Source organism: Aplysia californica, unplaced genomic scaffold (genome assembly GCF_000002075.1).
Source record: "Aplysia californica isolate F4 #8 unplaced genomic scaffold, AplCal3.0 scaffold00008, whole genome shotgun sequence".
Taxonomy (NCBI): domain Eukaryota; kingdom Metazoa; phylum Mollusca; class Gastropoda; order Aplysiida; family Aplysiidae; genus Aplysia; species Aplysia californica.
The window spans coordinates 1,677,820-1,685,304 of record NW_004797278.1 but is presented as its reverse complement, the minus strand read 5'-3'; the positions used below and the strand labels follow the sequence as shown (position 1 = coordinate 1,685,304).

Genomic DNA, 7,485 nt, shown 5'->3' with positions numbered 1-7,485 from the left:
ATGTGTAAAACAATATTTGAGGCCTTTTCTGCATTTTTGTGTTTTTGGCAGCATGTATAATAAGCCTATGTATTTTATGTGCAACCGACACATTCTCCAATCTCTTGTATTTGTACTTTAAACAAAGCATGCAAAGCATGTTCTACACATTATATTTCACTGATGTAAAAAGAGAGATGAATTCTTAAAGTGAGAAATAATACATTTCCTCAATATAAGCTCAATTTACGGATCTCTTTCTAGTAAATTGGAGAAAAGGCTTATTTTGTTATTTTTCCTTGCTGTGGATGGCCTTATGTTTAATGACAAGAAATTGTAGTTAGCATGTTAGTGTCAGCGTCCCCTTGATCGTAGTTCTAATCAAGACTATATCTAGACATTTTGCCAACAGAATTAATGTTAATAATTAGCCTAATAATAATAATAATAATAGATAGCATTTGTATAGCGCATATCCCCGCTCAGCAGCAGGCTCTATGCGCTTTACACTATATTATTACCCTAGCAGACCATAGAACACTCCGAAACATTCTCAGCTTCCCTGCTTCTCAGCCTATTGTTATTATCAAGTGTATTGTGAGCGTGAAGACCTAGTAGCCTACTAGTCCCATCCCATCATTAAAAAAACAAACCAGCAACACAAAAACATTGTAACATTGCCAATTATGACATATTGTTGGCAATAAAAATGCACTATTTCACTATATTTCCCCTTCGAAGGCAGTTTTAGAATACTGATGTAAGGTGTCTTCCAAGCCCTAGCACTAGCATCAGCGTGCATAGCAACGCGAAGCCTTGCTGTGTGGCGCAGCCAAAGCTGCCCTCACTATGTCGCCATGCTTTAGTTTCAATTCCTCACAGCGAATCAGCGATCGCGAAGAGAGGAGTTCCGCTTCTATGAGTGTAGAATTCTGTGGTTTTAGGCCTTACTGAACGTGTAATATAGCACTTTACGGGCTCACACGGGATGTGATTCGTTTATAACCTCTTGTCAACGTCACCCCAAGTGTTAACAACATTGGTTTTCATCTTGTGTAAACAGAGCGTAACAAATCACCTGAGTGATTTTAAGTACATTTTGTGCGTAAGATGAGTTGTTTTCAATGTATATCGAGAGAAAACTATACCAACACTTCGAACGTGTGCTACTTCCGGTTCGTGATTTTCCTCATCTTCGACACTCGAGGAGTCTCGTTGATTTAAGTCGCACAGTCAAATATTCTCATTTTCAGCGCAATTATTATAGTTTAGAAAACAATCATTATAGTAGAATAGAGTAGGCCTTGAGTCGGGTAACTTCGCCACTCTCAGTTGACTCACGACGAAAGTAGGCTACATCCCCTCTATGCTCAACGTACATGACCCCTGTTTTGTCTGCAACTTTTCGTCTTTCTTTCTTTCTTTCTTTTATCCACCGCTTATACCCTTTTGGGTGTCGCGGGAAAAAAGAGACGTCTCTCTGTCACCAGCCAGAGAGCTGGGGTCAGGGGGATGCCGTGGGTGGTTAATGTTTCCCTGACTCCATCTATCCAGGTCTTTCTCGGTCGTCCTCTAGCCTTGTTGCTATCGAATTTTTTTTTATGTAGGCACGTTGTGCTTAGTGGCATGTTGGTAATCGCATGAGGTGTCCGAACCATTCGATTCTTTGGTGTTGTATATGATGCATGACATCCTGTGCCCACCATTTCTCTGATTACTGAGTTTTTAATAAATGTTGTCTCGCCTTGTCTTGTTTACTGCTTTTCTAAGGCATCGCATTTCACATGTTGTAATTCTTTGCTCTAATGTCTTGTTCGTGGTTTTCGTAGCCAATAAAAATGCAGATAGTCCACTGATTGGTTTGCTTGCTAGTCGTACTTCACCTGCTTCGTTCTTTTTTCAAGTGGATGTGTGGACGAGGAACTTTGCAACCACATCCGGGAAATTCGCTATACTGAGAGATCATCTTATTTCGTTGTATGTAGATTATTAAACACATTTAAAAACTGATCTTTCTTCCAAGGGAAACCTGTATAATTTGCAGCTGCAATCACTTTGTCAACTATTTTATTTATCTCCCTCCCAGCTCTATTTCCAAAAGTAGACCGACCAGAGACATCGTTGGCAAGAGGTTTTCTGGGAACACTAAATTCTCGGGCTGCTCCAGAGCAGCTTTGTTCACCTTAAACAGCATATTATAAACAGCTTTCTCCAAATCACTTTATACAGTTTGGCATTCTTGTTATTGATTTCCTTGCTTGTTTTTCCCATAATAATAGTGGTAAATCAAACTAAAATAACAAATTTTTAATGGGAATTCAATAGACCTGCGTGACGAATTTCTCTGACAATAGAGGCAAATTTCCGGGACAAGGTGTAGATCTGTGCAAACACAATTTTTAAACAGTAGAAGGCATACAAACGACAATAAAATGCAGCAAATATAATGTTGAATCAATAAATCAGTTTCCACACAATTAAAATTTGAGTAAAAAGTCTTGTACACGTACAGCAACGGTAGTCAGAAAGATAAAAAAATAGCGCAGGCGTAGCAGCGATAGGGCAAGAGAGTAGGAAAGGGAAGCTTAGCGGGAGAACGCATGTTTAGAAAACCGCCATTTTTCTTCGGCTTGACAATTAATTTTTCTGATAGGTTGATCAATTTTGATAAAGAATTGTTTCTGGTCTCAAGTAACTAGGCACTTATTAAATTCTTCCTTGGTGGGCATATCGAATTATTCCCATTTTAAATTGGTAAAAGGGGGGGGGGGGGCAGGCTGCGAATCCCACCCCTCGGGCGAAGTTACCCGACTCAACTCTACATTTGTTGGGGGGTGACAAAATTTGTGCAATCTCTCTCTTGTGAAAAATATAGTTTTTAGAAATGTTTCTGTCATTGACCTACTACAGTGTGTTTTAATTTTTAAAAATTAAAAAAAAAATGTTTTGTGTGCCCCCCTACCCCCCCCCCCCCTCATGTCCTATGGACACAATTGACATAATTTAGGAGTCGGGCTTCCGACCCTGTGTTTCAGGGCCGTCCCGGGCCGAGAGGGATAAAACAACCCTGTAGAAAGACCGAGATACTTGATAAAAATTCTCCCCAACCAAGAATCGAACTCGTGTTTCCTGCGTGAGACAGCGAAGCACCTAAGCGCTGGACAGCAGACACAGGTAGAGTGTTTTAAAGTATTTTTGGCAACTAAAATAAATTACGAAAACGAAATTTGTGTTCCCGATTTGGGTTTCCCTGTCCTGCAACCCTCTATTCTCCACCACTACCAACGCCAGCTTTCCCGTGAAAACGTCTTTTGTCGAAAATGGCCTAGAAACACCCACCCTCCCCTACTCAAACAGTTACCCGCCGTCCCGCTACCCAGAAAAAATGATCTCCTTAGAAAACGGTTGTGAATAGCCGAAATAGCTAAAGTTTTGTTAAAGGAACCCCGCCTCTTTTCTTGTAGCAGTTGGTGTTTATTTAAAAGTTGACAGAAGCCATCTCAACGCCTGTCTCTTTCAGAGCTTGGCTGCAGCGACTACTGTACTTTGTTAAGCAGTATTTGAACGTGTGGCTCGGGACGATGGCAAACTACCGGCGTCTTACTGTTGCTCTGCTTACTGTACTCTTTTTGCCAATGATTTGCAGAGCTTGTTCTAAGTCATCGCCCAGGCCGATAGAGTATGAAAAAAAGCTGTGTAAATACAGAACGCAAATCATGACTGGCTTTCCAAACGAAACCATATCTGAGCAGTCTTTGAAAAATCCCTCGTGTTCTACGGCATTCTCTTCCGTCTTTGAAACCAAGACCTCTGTGGAAGACTGGTCGAAAGTGCTTGATAAGAAGAACAGGTGGGCATCTTGTCCTCAGGGTCATTTCTTGCAAGGATTCAAGTTCATAAAAGGGGGGTCAGGCGTGTCGTCGCTGGAAGGGGGGTGGTGTGTGAAATTCAACAAGTTGTCGAACGTGTACGACCACTGTTATCTTCAACACACTAAGACATCCACAAACTGCAGCGTTGACTACTTTCTGACAGGTATCTACCGGGGGGACTGTTCGGACTGGGCCTGCATATCCAAATTGCAGTGCTGTACCATGACATCTTCCTTTACGGTAGATTCTGTTGAAACTGGTAAGGAAAAAGTCATGATGCAGTCTCTTAATGGACTGGCTCAACTAGCGTCGAGTTTGGGCTACAATGGGGTCAAGGGTTGTGATGGAGAACTGCCTGGAGACAACTTTGAGAAACATGGATACTCCTGGGTCGCAACGAAGTGTGCGGGAGATAACAGTCCCAAGTTGAAAACCACGTTTGATGACTGGTCAGTCAGCCTGAATGATATCAAATACTCGCAAGCTAAGACAACTGAGCTATTACCACAGACAATAGACAGGGGCGTTTTGGTGAATGACAGTCCCACGACAGTTACCGAAAAGATAATCAGAAATGATAAAAGTATCCGTACTGTGACACACTCGCTAACAAGTTCTTGGAAAGTATCTGTTGGCTTTGAAATGGAAGTGACATACGAACCTCCACTTTTCACTGGAGGAGTAGGGGGTAAATTCAGCTTTAGCATAAATACGGAGACAGGAAAAGAAACACACGATGGAACTGAGAACTCCCTAGATCGGTCGATTCAGGTGGAGAGGGAGAAAACAATGGGACCTTATTCGGCATCTGAATGGGTGGCCAGGATGTATAAAACCCGCACAACACAGTATTACAGGGCAACATATCGCCTCGGGTGCTCGGTCCAGTTTGATGGGGATCTACGGAATATCAACTATCACAAAACTACACTGGACAGTCTGCTAGCAATGTCAAGTATCAGTTTGGCGATGAAGACAAGCCGTTTTACGTTGCTGTGAAAGAGGAGAGGGACCACTGGCACGATCCTTGGTTGTGGGGTGTTTTGATCGAACAAAACCCGTGGGTGAACAACATCGTGGCATATCTGGCGTCAACAGAGCAGTATGAGATAGTGCTGGAAGGAAAATTTGATGACATTCAGGGATACAGAGTAGAAATAGAATTTGGCAACCACACTGACTTGCCCCGATCGGAACTCAATGGTGCTCACGCCGTGCCTAGTGTACATTTCAGAAGGGAAGTGGGAAAAGGACATGACAAAGTCATTGTCGCAAAAGAGGGACCCCGAGACGCTCCTTCTGGCTTTACGCCCGTTTTCAACGAAAAGGTAAGTAATAATTTCTAATACTCTTCTCTTCTATATGCATTCATTCACCTCCTTGAAAAGCTGTCCTTATACAAGAAGCTGATTGTGTTCATAAGCTGTGTTTCTCTGTTTGTAAGGAATGAGCATCAATACAGCATTTAATTTTGTTTCGCTCGCTCGCAAATGAACTGCATCTATCATTTACTATTAACAAACGTGCTGAGCTGAAGCTATAAATTAACCCCGTGACTCTTCCCCCCCCCTCTCCGTTTCTCGCTCTCCCTGTCTCTCTCTCCTTATCTCTCTCTTTCTCTCTCTCTCGCTCTCGCTCTCTCTCTCTCTCTCTTCTCTCTCACTATCTTTTCACTCTAGATCTATATCTATTTCTATCTACCTCTCTCAGCCCCCCCCACACACACGCACACTCACACACACACACTCACACACACACACTCACACACATAGTCTCACATACACACACACACACAACACACAACCACACACAAAACTACTCTATCTCTCACGTAAACACGATATTTCTCTCTCATGCGCATGTACAGGCACCGACCTACCTACCTACCTACCTACCTACCTATCTACCTACTTGCTTACCTTCCTACCCATTAAACTACCAAACTACCTATTATCAACCTGCCTACTTACTCACTTACCAATTTATATCTACAATCTACCTATCTACTAACACCCACACTATATACAGTGGCGTCCAAAAGAATCTTGAAAATGTAATCACCCAATCATGAACATTGATAGAATGGACATGTATGAATATCAAATGAAATGAGAATATTATTGTCTCTGCAATGAACAGCATTATGATAATATTTTCAAACAGATTAGAAAATAGAGTAATTTGAAATACCCTTCAAAACTTGGACTAATCATTACATGTGCTCATTAGTAATAATTTTGTTTTCGTTTAGGAGCTAATGGTTTCGTGTACAGCTCGAAACATTTTTTGGTAAGTGTTTACGGCACTCGCAACTGCATGAGGTAATATGAGCCCGTGGGACACATTAAACTTTTTCAGTTGGTAGGAAATTTTGAATTTTGCCCGGGTGAGGGCTGAAGCCTACTCTTATCGATTTTGGACCACCAAGGGATCTATAAGAGGCGCAACTTGCGCTCAGGACCCTCGAGATTTTTGGCCCTTGTCTGAGAAGGTAAGGTGTAGATCATTCCTACCAGAAGATCAGGGGTGTGGCTGAAAGACAGCAATAAAAAGAAGCCAAGGAGTAGCAGTAGAAAGGCTGCAGAAAGAGTCAGGAGCCTACAGAAGGGGGCAAAGGAGGTGAGGGGGGGGGAGGCGGGAAGGACAGTGGAGAAGAAAGCAGACGGCAGATCAGTGCTAGAGAGCAGGAAATGAGGCGAAAAGAGACAATTTTAGAGAAGAATAGTTTTCCGTCGCTACTCGGTTTCGAACCCCGGATCTTTGAATGAGAGGCGAACACATTTACCTCAAGGCCACGAGAGCCCCCAAACCTGTGTTGTTATGTGATTTTGGACAATAATCTTGTAGTGAGAATGAATGACAAAGAAAGAAGTTTTTCGTTGAATCAACACAATTCGACAATCTCATTTTAGACATCTGAAACGAGACAGAACCAACATGAAATAGAACAAGTCAGAAATTAAGCTTCATATACACATCAAATCTGTCGGTGAGGACCAGAGGCAACGAAACTGACATGGTTTTGGGTGGTCTGGGGTGGAATGAACCGAACTGCCATCGTGTGAATCACTGGATGGCTTGATTTAGTGGACTACATCGCAAAAGTGCTGGAACGTCATGTCTTACACATATAAATTCATCATGGTGTTATTCAAGTAGAAATCTCGATTCATGACAAAGCACTTTCTCACAGGGTCAATGCCACTAGACAATTCTTGAAAAGCCAAATCATATCAACGTTGGAGTGGCTACCAGCCCTGATATGAATCTTACTGGAATGTAATAGTAGCTGAAGAAAATCGACTTTGCTCTCCATTCGGACCATTTGTTTGCAACTGTCTGTGACATTTGGGGTGAAATGACAGATACGTGTGTTCAAAATTTAACAGAGCCGATGTCCAAAGGGTTCGTGACTTACACAAAACTCATGGCTCCTAAGCAAAGTAACAATGAGCACATAATGATAAGTCCAAGTTTTGCGTGGTATTTGTGATTGCTTTGTTATCCGTTTTGTTTGAAACCGTCGAAATAAAATATTGTTTATTACAGAGACAAAATTCTCCGTTCATAAGATATGCAACGTATGTCCACTCTATCAATACTGAGACTCCCCAATACACCGCGAGAAGACACG

General features: G+C 42.1%; 1 non-coding gene across 1 annotated transcript in view; it reads left to right on the top strand.

Annotated features, from left to right (window-relative positions):
* The first annotated feature begins 1,632 nt into the window (after positions 1-1,632).
* Positions 1,633-7,485, top strand: part of LOC101848708 — a 38,736-nt gene continuing 32,883 nt past the window's right edge. Inside the window, exon 1 of the transcript XR_004858520.1 lies at positions 1,633-5,179. This is a non-coding gene — a transcript (uncharacterized LOC101848708). The remainder of the gene's footprint in view (positions 5,180-7,485) is intronic.